Source organism: Megalops cyprinoides, chromosome 25 (assembly GCF_013368585.1).
Source record: "Megalops cyprinoides isolate fMegCyp1 chromosome 25, fMegCyp1.pri, whole genome shotgun sequence".
NCBI lineage: Eukaryota > Metazoa > Chordata > Actinopteri > Elopiformes > Megalopidae > Megalops > Megalops cyprinoides.
This window is the reverse complement of record NC_050607.1, coordinates 5,383,761-5,397,862: the sequence shown is the minus strand read 5'-3', so window position 1 is coordinate 5,397,862 and position 14,102 is coordinate 5,383,761. Positions and strand designations below refer to the sequence as shown.

General features: G+C 44.5%; 1 protein-coding gene across 5 annotated transcripts in view; it reads right to left on the bottom strand.

Moving 5' to 3' along the window:
• The window catches only part of LOC118771788 (synaptotagmin-1-like), a 186,969-nt gene that overhangs the window by 45,663 nt on the left and 127,204 nt on the right, over positions 1-14,102 (bottom strand). The window lies entirely within an intron of this gene.

Below are 14,102 nucleotides of genomic sequence, written 5' to 3'. Positions count from 1 at the left end.
AGCACCCAAAGCGTAATGATTAAAACACACACGCAAACCGCACGCGGGCACAGACACAAAGAAACCCGGGCAAGCGCAGGAGGCAGGCAGGTAATTTGTTTGTTCGGTTTAGAGCGCAGTGTCCCCGCCTCCTGTAGCGCCGTGAGGTGGGGGTGGGAGGGGGCACTCATGGGGTCTCTCTGTGGGCGGTCGGCAGCAGACAATGGAATTTGTTGCTGCCAGTTGTTCCGAAGCAGGTTGTCAAGAGTTCTGGTCTCCATGGCAACGTGAGGTTAATGGCCCGACTGAAGGAGTGGTGGCGGGTTTTCGCGGCCGGATCGCAGCCTGCTCGGGGATGCTATTTCACGGTGACATGAAGGTCCCTGCTAACTGCTCATTTCATCCCACTTTGCTGGGACAGATTTCGCCGAATCTTTTGCCCTAATTGAGTTAGATAGGCAGCAGAGTGTAGGTCACCGACAGTCCCAGCGCCGGCATCGGCTCTTCAAAAGCACTCGCTCCTGCGCAGGAGAAGGGTACCAGCAGCAAAGACACGGAACTGTAGCGTTCACAACATCCAAGCAAACATTTCAGAGCCAGCGCATATTAACGGTACAGAGCAACCTTAAGTAATTCAAAGAATTTGTGCCATAGATTTTGTGTTGTTCACATGTTGGCTGCAACACGTGCTAATGTTTTTATTTACATTTCCGTTAAAAGAAGGAGCATTCCAAGGGACTCTGGGCCATTTCAACGTTGGCGTCTACACCACACGTGTGGAGAGGCAGGTCTGTTACAATAGGTTTGCTGCACTGAATAAAGACCCAATCACACTTAATTGAAAGGGTACACTTTTGATAAAAGCATTTCATAAGCATGTTACTAAGCAGGTTGTAAATCGGTTGTAATGCAATTCTGTAATGCAATACTTGTCTAAATATTAATGTTTGAACCTGGTATGAAGATAAAACAACAAATCTGAACATAATCCGGACTATAATTTAACACACAAAGTTTATTAAAGTTTAAACTGTTTTTTGTTCCTTTATTGCCTGCGCACTACCTCTGCAAACAACCTGGAATGACTCATTCTTAATGAATCGGTAGGAACGTAATTATCAAATGGTTTCTAACAATATAATTACATAAATAAAGTATGATCAGGGTCTTATTGACAAGGTGCCGGTGAACACCTCAATCTTGAAAAAGAAACAATTCAACTGAATTCAAAATCTGGGAAAACGATATTTAATGCAGCAAAAATATTGCTAATATTGTTATCAGATAAAAGCAAACTTCCAGTAAAGTTTTTCTTTTTTTTTCCTGTCTATGTTTCAGTTTAGTTCTCGAGTGAGATTTTCAAAGCGAACTGCGTCTCCCTCCCCCTTCCCCCTCTCCCCGGCTGGCAGCTGCTTCTGCTCCACAGCTCTTTGAATCGTACTCTCTGCGGTGCCCACATTTAGAACAAGCAACACTTCCAGTGTCTGGCCTTCGTCCAGGCGGCTTTCAAATGAAAACACGCTGTCCGTCCAAACGAGACAGAGAGTGATGGGAGCGCACAGCAGACGCACGTGCACAGCGTGTGCAGCGTACAGGGGTGGGCAGACGATCGCGGATTTAATTTCACGCACAGGCTATGGCTGCACCTCCGGCGGACAGTACACAGGAGCACAACACAGACGCTCAGCTACTCCAGCAACCTTTTCATCCATAGTTAGAGTGAGTCTCATTAAAAAGTGAAGATTGTTGTTTTTCTGTGAATGGTTTACATGATATTCATATGTTTCTATATATTCATACAGTGATTTTTTGTTTTAAAAGGCATTTTCATTTATTCCCTAAATGCTGAAAGGTTTGTGCCTGTGGTGTCTGTGGGCAAGGGAACTGACCATCACACAGTGTCATGACTTCTTCAGATCCATGAACAAAAAAAAATACCACGCCTGCAAGTTTGCATGGCATTAAGCATTATGAAGTGGTGTTCAGGCGAAGACTGATTTTCCCCGAAGTTGTGATGCTGTGTATCCATCTGCAAGCGTTAGCCCTGGGACAGCTTTGTGGCCTCCATCTGTACAGGCAGCTTTGTTTGTGCCTTTGCTTTAAGCCTCAGACAGCGCTTCACCATGTTAGGATAAGGGATGTCTTCTTCCCAACAGTGTAAATTCATGTTGTCTACTATGGCAAATATCCAATATTGTTAATGATATGGCCCAGATACAGAAAAAAAAATCAAAAAGTAGTGCCTTTGATGTTTAGTGCCTCATTTCTCATTTATTATATTCACACGTGTGGCCAGCTAGGCGGTGTTCAATTATTCAGACTGCCATTTCTCACTCACAATGAGTCCTGCAGCTGTAGGCCTGGCAAATGTCAGTTGGTGGCGGCCACAGTGATGACCCAAACTTGTGCCAAAATCTGTGCCACGCGCAGCACCTGAGACAGCGGGCACAGGAAAGAGTGATCTCCCCTTGGCGGCGTTTACCGTGCTCAATGTGTGAATGTGCTGATGAGCCCAGTTGATGCCACCCAACTAAATGCCATCATCTGCTTTCTGTCAGGGGTTTCCATCACCTGCCTGGCAACACAGGCACCAAACGCCGGTTTTGTGTCAACATTTCTCACGTCAGCGGTGGTCACCGTTCACTTTTATTCACATTGTCGCTGTGAGTAAAAGTGAACAACAATGTGGCCCTTTTTTTGCCTTTTTGGCTGGTGACTTTCACAGTGCAGCTTGCTTCCTGATGCTTCTGTGGCACTCTCACACAGCTTAGAGGAAGAGGCTGTCAAGTTTATTTTTCCTTTGTGTTACGGTTTCACCTGCTGCTTGGAAGTGGGGCGAAGGACCGTGACTAAAAAAAAACGATTAAAAATAAAAATTCCAGGATGATGAAAACGCTTGCAAGCACAATGGCAATTTGTCCAGATTATGTGGGTGGTGTTTTTCTTCTGCAAACTGAGAAAAAAAAAACCCCACCCAGGGACTGAGAGAGGCCACCATTTGATATTTTGATGTTATTCAACGTTTAGCGTAAGCGGCACTAATGCACACCTGCCAAGTTTCAAGGCTTCACACTTTAACCTACAGCAGTGAGTCAGCCATTTGCACAAAAGACCTATACAAAGGCGGTAATTAGATGGAAAAAAAGAGAAGAAAATAGCCAAACTGGAGTGCATTAGCATTGCAGGGGTGAATCAAATTCTCTCCCCAGTTGCCGCCTACGTTACATTGCATTTGCTTAGCAGATGCTCTTATCCAAAGCAGTTTAAAAACTGTAGATAACCATTTGTACATATTGTCCATTTATGTTAAACGTTACCCAAATATTACCTATTCACACCAGCAATCTTTGGGTCAGGAACCCAACTCCTTAACTGGTATACCACACTTCTGAATCAGTGTCTGCTGCCTAAGTCAGTGGGTCTCACAGACTTACATTATTGAGAAAAGGTGGAAACTCTTCCAAGCCTGAAAACCGCTTCTGCAATGTAGACTTTTCCTTGTCATTTTAGGCTGTTACAAGTATATTGCTTTATGAAATCATAACAAACACTGACCTATCTCAACCTGCTTGGCCTCTTGGTGTAATTTGATTTCATCTCAGTTTCAACACCGAGTCAACACCTCCCCTTTTTCTTACCCTCACACTGAATGACCCCCTGGTCTTTGCTTATAATAACACATCACTTTGCACTGTCTGACACCAGCTGATATATGTTACTTGCAGTTGCTCGGTTTTTATTTAACCACCACAACATAAAGTCCTTTTCACGCAGTGCATGGATTGAATCCGTTGTGTTTCACTGAGAACATCATTGCAGTTGTGCCTTGTTCACCTACATCAGTCAGGCAGTAAAGGTATTTTTTCACAGGGACACATACTATAATAAGTGTAGGAACAGAGTAATTATGGCAAAGTACCACAGATTATGTTACAACTGCAATGTCTTATAGGAGATTACAATCTAGCCCAGTGTCTGCAGTGTCCAGATTCCAGTGCTTGCATATCAAAGCTGGGGGACAGCACACTAATACATAAATGCATTACATCCATAGTACTTTGAAAAGGCTGCAAAGTTGAGAAAAAAGATATAGTAGAGACATGGCTTAAGCAGAACCATATAGGCAGACAGTAACCTAGTCATTACAGACAACCCTTCACTCTATCCTATTTCCTTTGTTAGATTGAAAAAACTGTCATTTGGTGGTAATGTGTAAGCGTTAAAAAATCAGAAGAGTCACTGCAGACAGATACAGAAAAGGAGAGTGCGGAACCAGGAAGCACAACTTAGGGCTGTAGTCAATCTAGCCACAATGAGGTTTGTACACAAGTATTCCATTTGGTAGCAAGAGTTCCATTTTGTTCCAACTGCTCAAAAAAGAATAGATAAAGAAAACTAGTAACACTTTCTCTTACAAGTTAGCAACTCAAAGTTAAGGACTAAATGCAATGCGGCTGAACTCAGTCTGGACATTCCGCTTCAAATCGAAATGCATCCAGAGATGAAAGGGGACATTTCTCCTAAATATTCTCCACCTGCAACGTGCCAAAGCAGGTGTAAAAAAAAAACACCCAATTAGTGGGGTGCCAGATGTCTCAGCATGGGTCCCATGTTGTCCGCACCCCACTCTAACTGGGTTACAGTGTGTCCCCCCCCCCCCCCCCATACACACATATGCACACACACGTTCACACTCACAGTGCTGCACTCTACCCCCTGCGCTACTCTGATTGGTCAATCTGACACCAGTGAATGCCTTGCTGAGCTATTGACTCGAGTGAGAGAAACCACCTTTTCCCCCCAGCCTCGTTCATGTTCTAAATGTAACTGAAATCATTTGCACAAGGACAGCATGCTCTGGTTGTGAGGCTCTTGGGTACTGCAGATGCTGATTCAGTTGTCATGGTGGCCTGCATACTTCTGTTAATTTTATCTTGTGAGACTACAAAGATGACCAAGACTGCAAACTCAGCCCATGACAAGGCACACTAAAGATGGATGAAACCTGGCACAGTTTCATCACACCCAAAATAAAATTTTAGCCTTTATGCAAGGGACCTCCTAAGAATATAAAGTAAAATATCAAGAACTGAAGCATTTCTTTGAATGTATTTGTGCGTCAGGTTTAAAAACTCAACTTGTAAACAAATTCATTCTTTTTCCATTTGTCACCTGTCCCTTTTTAATTGTTTGAGGCTTTATATGCACTTTTCTCTGAGGAATCTGACCAGTAATAAGCCAAGTAACTGTAACTGTCATATGTAACACACACCGACATTTAGTGGACAAGTATCTGTAGTCACAGACACACTGAAGCATTAGCATTACACTAACCAATTGTATCAGGGGCTGATGGGACATGCGGTCCAGCAGGGGGGAAAATACAGGCCTGAAACTCTGGCCAGGAACTTCATATCCCAGCATAGGCATGTGAAGCACCGCCCAGCAGCTGAGACAAGTGTCTCTTTCAATGATGCTTATCTCTCTTGCCCTTCACTGCTCCCACCCCACCATGAAATTACTACAGGACATGCTGGTAATGAGAAAATCCTACACAGGGAGGTAAGGGACCTCGTTGATTTCGCTCTTGATTAAGGGCAAGATGGTCTCAATCTCTGCTCATGTTAAACACTGTGTGTAATGGCCCTAGCACTTTGTAAGAGAGCTATTTCGCTCTCTGTAAAGGATTGGTTAGTTAACTTAATAACTTCAGGTAGTGCGGGGGAGGTAGAGAGTCGTTTAGGAACTGGAACCATTCATCTCTATGTTACACACTCATTTCCTATGAGTCTTTCTTTAGCAACCCAACCAATATTCTCCTTTTGCAGGGATTTATTTTCATCTACCATTGTAAGACACAAACCCATCAAAATCATGCTAAAGATGCTATTCACTACTACGGATTTTAAGACCAGAACAGAGGGCTTAATACCTGGGTTGAAATGATGCTTCTTTAAGTGTCAAGCACCTTTAATGTACAGCATGACAATTCTTCTGTAGATTAACACAGAAACACTGACGGGGGATATTAAGAACATTAGATTTGCATAGCAAACACTCTTATCCACAGCAACTTGCACAACTTACAGTGTTTACATATTATCCCTTTCTACAGATGGATCTTTAATAAGGCAATGCGGGTTAAGAACAAACAGTGCGGTTAAAGGGCACTAAATCGGCAACCTCTGGGTTATGATCCCAGCTCCATAACACTGTCTCCATCCCATAAGACGAGTCAAAGTGTAACACGGGTCTTTAGAACACTTTCAACAGGTGCAGGAAAGGTTCAGATTTAATCCCAGTCTTGATTACAGCTGAAAGCTTTGACATTTGTTCCCTTTGAGATAATCCTCTTCCAGACAATTGCCCCTGCTTGTCACTCTCGGATGAATGGGATAAATTAACAATCCTAGCAGGGACACTTGTTTTCATCTAGCAGGAATGATAGCAATGTAATTACACTAAAAGGAATGAAAAAAAAAACACAACCAAACTAAATTAGAGGCTGTGTTTCTGCGCGTTAAAACAGCAACTGCAGTGCACTGAACAATTAGGCGCACTTATTGAATTGTTAAACAGTGATCAAGGAGAAATTAAAATTTGAAAGTAATGCCTTTATGCTGTCAGTGTTATTCCTTTCCCATGCTATCTTGAAAGGAACAAGTAAACTTTAAAAGGACCTTGAATTTTTTCGCCACGCCGAGTTTATCCACTTTCTTAAAACTGACTTAATTTACTTGCAAAACTCATGTTCATTTTTATCGCTGTACTTCCAGACAAACACATCAATTGCTCTGAGTCAGCGAACATCGGTCCTTTGACTCACAATTAAATGTGAATAATGCAAGTGTTGCTTTTTACTTTCAGAAGCACAGTTTGGTGCCTGAGCCACCACCAAAATTAATGGAAAAATTTGAGTTTTTGTCAGAAGAAAGTATTAGTTGCACTTAAAAGTTAACGCCAGTGTAAATGAAAATTAAATTATCAATGCAATGAAAATCCTGACGGAACCTAGGGACTGCTCTCTGTGATTTTTCATTGAATAGGCATATTATGCCCACTGTCTCAGGATATTATGGCATTGTTTTCAAACTTTGGAAAGTTTTGTCTCAAAATTGGAAAACAAAATGATAACAGGGCTGAATTTCCTTCATAGCATCATTAATGGGGGGTCTTCACAGCAGGTCAAAACTGTTGACCTTTAGGAATCAGACAAAGTTTATCAGAAATGACATATTGACCTTTGTTGAACATTTAAGTTTCTCGTCATCTGTTTGTGAGCCATTACGGATAACTTAAGGGAAGCTGGGTCCAGCTGCTACTTTTTTGGAAACACTAATGTTCATCACCTGCAATTTTGAAGCTGCCACACACTAAATTCGCATGACTGTACAGGCTGTTAGATTGGAAACCTTGGAAATGTGATCGAAAAACCCCAAAAACATATGCACGCATGCATGCATACACACACACACACACACACACACACACACACACACATACACACACACAGAAAAAGAGCAGAACGCACTAAAATAAGGTATTTATCCAGGATAAACTGAAAGGAGATAAAAAGGAGGCAAATGAAGCCTAGTCCCCTGGTTTTGCTCCAGCATGGGTCTTTACTCACCCCAGAGGCAATCTCAAGGGGTAATGGAAGTGGAAAAAGTCATTAACCCTGCTTTGCAGCACGGCCGGGACAGCTCTATTAAGCGAACGTGGGCAGAAACCCCCCTTTCAATTACCGACTGCGAGGTGCGGAGGAGCGGCATAAATACAGCAACCTCGGCAGTCATAAAAGCGCCAGGAACGAGCCACCCGGCGCAAATCCGCAGGCTCTTAACTCCCAATCGAACTCCTCGCAGGCCTAAGCACTCCTCCCGCCATCATTCGCATCTGGGGATTTTCGTCCCACTAACATTTCGAGGGCCCCGCTTCGCTTTCCTATGAGTTTCCTATGGAAGCACGGACTCCGTGGATTCCAGGTGGGAGACCCTCTGCGCCCTGCGGGGGATGAGAGGGGGATCGGCAGCTTTGTAGGCAGGTGTGCTATGCAGCGGGCTCCCAGCGTGCGGGGTCACAGTAAGGAGGGGGATGCAGGTGTGTGGATTCTTTGGGATTAAGCTCATCGGCCGTACCCACAGCAGTGGAGGAGGAGGAATAGAGAGGGCCGTTTTGAGTCATCTGCTGGGCTCATGATTACGAAGACCGAGGGCTGTCTGTGCCAGCTCCCACAGCTGGGCAGCCGGACAGAGGAGACGGCTCTCAGAGCGAGCGCCTGCACTTCTAAAAACCCAATTATCTTCTGATACGTGGGCAGAATTTTCCAGTTATGAATCATCAGATTGACCCATTTCCATGCTTCAGTCTTTACAAATACGCCCTCAAGAGACATAAGTAATTCAAACATATTTGACAAAAATTTTTTGTCATTCCTTGTCCTAATGAAGAATGATGAAGTCTAAGAGAGAAAATATTGCGAGCATTAGCCTACAGTATCTTAAGCAATCTCCCCTTTAAGTGAAAGGACCAGCAATGTGTCTATTCATTTATCAGTTTATTTATTGCAGTGCAGGGTTGAAGGCTTACACATACAGCACATCAACAAAAGAAAATGGCCTCACAGCTCATCTCTGTTTACCACAGAGAAGCAAAATCATAATGGACTCTCAAAAGCTATCCACGTAAAGACAGGGTAAAGGGCCAGGCTGAGTGAATACTTTTTTTGTCTGCCGGGTTTACCAAAGTGATGGGAAAAAGAAAAGGACAGTTCCAGGAAGGGGACAGTTCCCAGGTCTTGCACCATGAAAAGGTTGGAGTCATGGATTGGCTGGGAGCCGGCCGCAAACAGCTGACTCATGCGGTCAAAGGGTCGTTTGTTCCGGCTGTTGTCGAGGACAAACCACCGGGGAGGGTCACATGACAGCCGCTTTGGAGTGACAGGGAGGGCAGAGGCCGTTTTGACTGACAGGACGCTAATGGCCCTGGAATATACAATGAGACCACCTCTCTGCAGCAGTAATGGACCGCGTATCTTTCCATTATGGGAGTGAAAAGGAGGGAGGCCATGCGGGTCTCAGAGTGCATGGATTGGGGGGGGTGGGATGCATTTCCTGCGGGTTACGACATCTCATTTCCACCTGCCACTGCATGTGCAGCGACTGCCTTTTTGAATACCTGAATGTACGAATGCTGCATTTGCACTGCGGCAGTTTATGATCATTCCTGTTATGATGATGATGATGATGATGATGATGATGATGGTGACACTGAGGGAGACAGCTCATTAGGAGCTCCAAAACACAGTGTGAATCGGGACGGTCCTATAACTGGGTGTGGCTGTAATACACACGCTCTTCTACCAACCAGTAAACAAGAGGAAACCTAAAAGGCCTACAGTGCCCTTCTGTGGAGCTTCCACTGCGCCCCCAGAAACACAGGCACAGCCTCGCCTACCCGTCCTCTGCAACCTGGAGCAGCACAGGTCTGTAAAGACGACTGCTCTGGGAAATCCGATGTGACAAGGACTCCCAGTGCATGATGGGACAGAACGCTGGGGGCAGAATAATAAGAGGAACACCCTTACGTAACCCAGATGGCTGCAAACCATGTAAAGGCGCAGAAAGAAATCATTCATGTCGAAACAAGCAGAAGGATATATTGACAGCTAAAATCACAGACGTATTCTTACAATGATAATACCGACTCCATGTATCTACACATCACACCACATTTGAAATACTGGAGGAGCAGCAAGCTTTCAGCTGCACAAACGCACTTAATTGAAGCTCTCTAACTTGTTGCACATCAGTTATTACTCCCCGGGGGCATAATGAATTCAATAAGGCAAACCTAAATCCTGTTCTGGTTCCATTTTGAAAAGATCACAGTTAGCCTGATATGAACTCTATAATTGCAGAGGCCGCCCTCCACTTGCATAACCATTCCCACTGAAGGCCTCTGCATTTCTGTTACCATATGTGTGTCTGTATGCTGCGTCACCAGCTAATGAAACCTATAACACTCAAATCCCCTGCTCTCTGCTCGATCTACTGAGCCACGGGTAGAAATGTTTCAATCCCTGTTATTCTTTTGTGCCGTTTCTCAGAAGAGACTCGAAGAGATTTAAAATCCCCTCATTTGCATACGAACAAAGTGTTGCCAGGCTGCCAGCGTTAAATGGAAAGTAAAGCAAACTGTGGATGGAAAGGCGCAGACCCTCACAGAGACCAGAAGGTGAGCCTTTGAAGGAAGAAAGAAAAACTTAAGAAAAAGCCTAAGACGGTAAGAGGAGAAGCAGCATTAGTGCCGTCACCATTTCGAGTAAAGTAAGGTTGCATTTGAAGCCATCGTGTTCAAGGAAGAACAGGGATTTACACAGATCCCATTGGTGACTTCAACAGGTAGAATACTCTCTTGCCATTGGTTTCTGTGGAGATGACATCCATTTAGATGTCACCCAGGTAACTAAAACTGTTCGCTTTCTTCACTGTCCCAAGATGGGCGTTAGCCTTCTAACTCCTAGAATTGCAAGTTAGTCCTGACACACACGTCATGTGTGAGTTGCCAAACCACTGCTTCCTGAAGCTCGGCAGGAGGTTAGCTCCATATCGTGGCATTTTGATGATGTCGTCGTCTTGTCACCCTTGCCTAACACTCAATCACGGTGACACGCTACGTGTCACGCTGTGGCCGTGCTGCAGTGCACGCGTGTGACAGCGTGAGCTATGTTCTCCTTCCCGCACACGGGGTCGATGACGAGCGGGGGGCTTCAAGGTAATGAAGAATTGAACAGGGCATGGTCCAAGCCCACCCCTGACATGCGGAGATTTTTCCCAGCCTAATCCTGGATTTCCTGTGAGGGACTGGGGAGTGGAAGTGGAGAATGGCGTTGGCATTCTCATTCCCTCTCTTCTACCTTTTCACTTTCCCCTCACTCCTCTCTTTCCCTCTCTCTCTCTCTCTCTCTCTCTCTCTCTCTCAGCAGCGGCCGATCTTGAGATGTGTGGTGGGCTTTTTATGGTTGCATTTCAGAGTTGATGCAGTAAGAGCTAGCAGATTGCCTCTAACCTGCGCAGGGGGATGACGCCTCCCCCCCGATTCCCTCCCTCTCCTTCTCCCTCTCTCCCACTCTAGGCTGTTATCAGCAGATTGAGCACTTGCCCGGTGATTTAGGTGTCCTCTTTGCGTGCCCACCTCCTCCCTCTCCCCCTACCACGAGGAATTTATAAGGAGTAAGAAGGCTCAGAGTCTCGTTTCCTCCCACATGATTGCTCTGTCTTTTGCTACACTTACATCTTGTTCAGCAGAGGCTTTAATATGCAAGTACTCCTCAGATATTTATCACCGATGAAAGCCTCTCTGCGCTCCCGACAGAGAGAGGGGCAACAAAAGGGCGTCCCTGCAAAAAAACTCATCCTGCTGGATTACACGCCAACTCGAAAACCGGCCACATGCCTCCCCGCGGATCGCTGGCAGGACAGTCTGTTCTCCTGTTTATTCATTTAAGCGTTTGTTTATTCCGTTAGGAGAAATTACAACGATGCTCAGCCTGTCAGAGGGGCTGGCGTCTCGGAAGAGGACGCGTAAAATCAATTTGAATCCAGCGTTTTTTCCGCAGCTGCAGACGACAAGTCTCATGAAGTTCCAGCCACTGACAGAGTGTCAGGAAAATTAGCTGTGTGGTTTAGACACCACTCGTTTTGTGATACTGAAATCCAGCGCGTGTATTTCGCTACTGTAATTACATTTCACTTTTTGCTGGTGGGTAATGTATCCCGATGAAGGCAAAATGCTGGTTTACATTTAAAGTTCAGTAACGGAGAGCAAATGACTAGAATAAAAGGGTAGAGAAAATAAAAATAATAAAAACCTTCAGCTGTTATTCTTTGCCACCAGGAGCACCTGACACTCCTGATTAATTAATTAGGTTCCTGATTTTCTCATTGGGAAAAGTGTTCTCATTTACAGAACTGCTATCTCTCTGCCCCAGGGTTATACACATCTCCAGTGACTACAGAGCTGCAGATAACACATAACACCAAGCCTGTCACTGCCTCCACTTTTTTCTCCAGTAAAAAAGTTTCAACTTTTAATCCAACGTTACAGAGTTTACTGCAGGTCAAACACAAGTGACACAAAAGTATAGTTTTGCCTTTCAGTCAGCGGTGAACAGAATTATGCATAAGCCACATAAAACACATGTGATCTAAAGCTTTTTAGACTACTGCGGACATTACATAAATGCTAGCTGACACAGCCAAATGTTCTATAATTGTACTGTCACTCAAAGGAAGGGAACTCTTTTTCAGTTCCGCAACTGACACCAGGCTGACACTGTGCGAAGCCGAACGCGGTGCCGGCCCTCGCGCCTGACAGACATTTCACTGAGCACTGCGCCGTGTGGTGCCATTGCCGTTTTGTGATCTGAGCTGACACCGAGACACTATTGTGAAAGATCTGCACCTGCAGGAGCTTTGGAACAGGCCGTAGTGGTTCTCTCACAGGCCCACCTCCCTCATCAGCCACAGATAACTGCATGCTGACGGGCAGAAACATGAGTTGCCAGGAAAGACTGCTGGGCGCTACTAATCACCCCAAAAGCAAATCTCCAAACAGCACAGGCCTAACCACACAACTAGATTGGTGCTGACACCACAGTTATTAATTGCTATCAGAATCCTAATCATGGCTGCACTAATGTCATGCCCTGCCTCAGTGCCTGCTCATGAGTTATTAATGCCTTAATAACACTATTATGTTTAACATAATAAAGCAGAGACTGTGGATCTAATATACTTCCTGATGATTTATCATGTCAGAAAATATGGCAATAAATTCTTAGGCCATGTTTGCTATGGATAATAAACTGGTAATATAATTTCTTCCATCAAGGTAATACGTTTTATGACTTTAGGCTGAAAATTTAGACAAAACTATTACATGGTATTGGTAGCATTTAGCATTAGCAACCTGCAAAACATTTATAAATTACTATTATTATAAACTATTATTATTATTATTATTATTATTAGTAGTAGTAGTAGTAGTAATAGTAGAAGCAGCAACAGCAATAGCAGCAGTTGTAATAGTAACAGCAGTTATAGTAGCAGTAGTATGAGTAACAGTAGTAGTAGTAGTAGTAACAGCCATACTAGCAGCAGAGGTTATAACAGCAAGGGTGTCTGTACTTTACAAAGCGGACTGAAGAGGAGACATGTTTCACAGAGACAGAGTAGAGCTTTCTGCAGTCTGGCCCACAGTGCAGGCCAGGGGGATGGAAGTGTGTGTGAAGCTTGTGTGAAGAAGTTGCCGTTTGTGCTCTGTGAACTAGCTGGCAAAGAGGAGCCGTGCTGCACGCGCTCAGCTGTCAGGGAGAGCGCTGTCCGCGGTGCTGGGCTGCGGGCTCGGAAACCCTGCCGCTGTCCGCGGTGCTGACCAACAGGCTGTGACAGCCAGGGACCCAACTGCACTGAGCTGGCCATGAGATGCAAACACAGCTGATGGGTCTGCATCTGCACTGAGCATTTTAATTCGAAATGAGATTATACGATCCTTTCTTCTGCTCCGCTCGGTCTCGAATTAATACTTAGCTGATAAGACAGAAACAAGGATGTTCCCGATCGCACTTCAAGCTGATTGAAGAAAACCATGCTAAGTTTAATGCTTCTGACGTTTAATTTAGACGGTGGCATTTTATATTAGATGGAGGCAATTCATATTTTTATACTGAAATTAGCATCTGTTGTTACACTGAATTTAAAATGTTGTTTCTTTCCTATATTAACGAACATGAAGAAAAGAAACAGTTGAGAAGATTGGACTGTCATACTGGCTTCATTTTCATTGTAAAACATTTTGTTCAGGAAAATAGAAATTGACTTCTGTGCTGCTACTGGAGCTAGCACACTGACATAAAGAAGAGGCACTTCATGATGGTTTAGCCTCTAAAAAGCTCTATCTATTGACTTGGGCGGACTCGTCTGGGTTGTCTACAATTACCGACCCTAGGATGGTAGCAGCAATGTAATTCATATTGATTCTAATCACACACTAAGATGGGGATCGGAGACCGGCGCCCCCTGGGGATGATAAGAGAGGCTGAACATGGGCATTTGAAGATG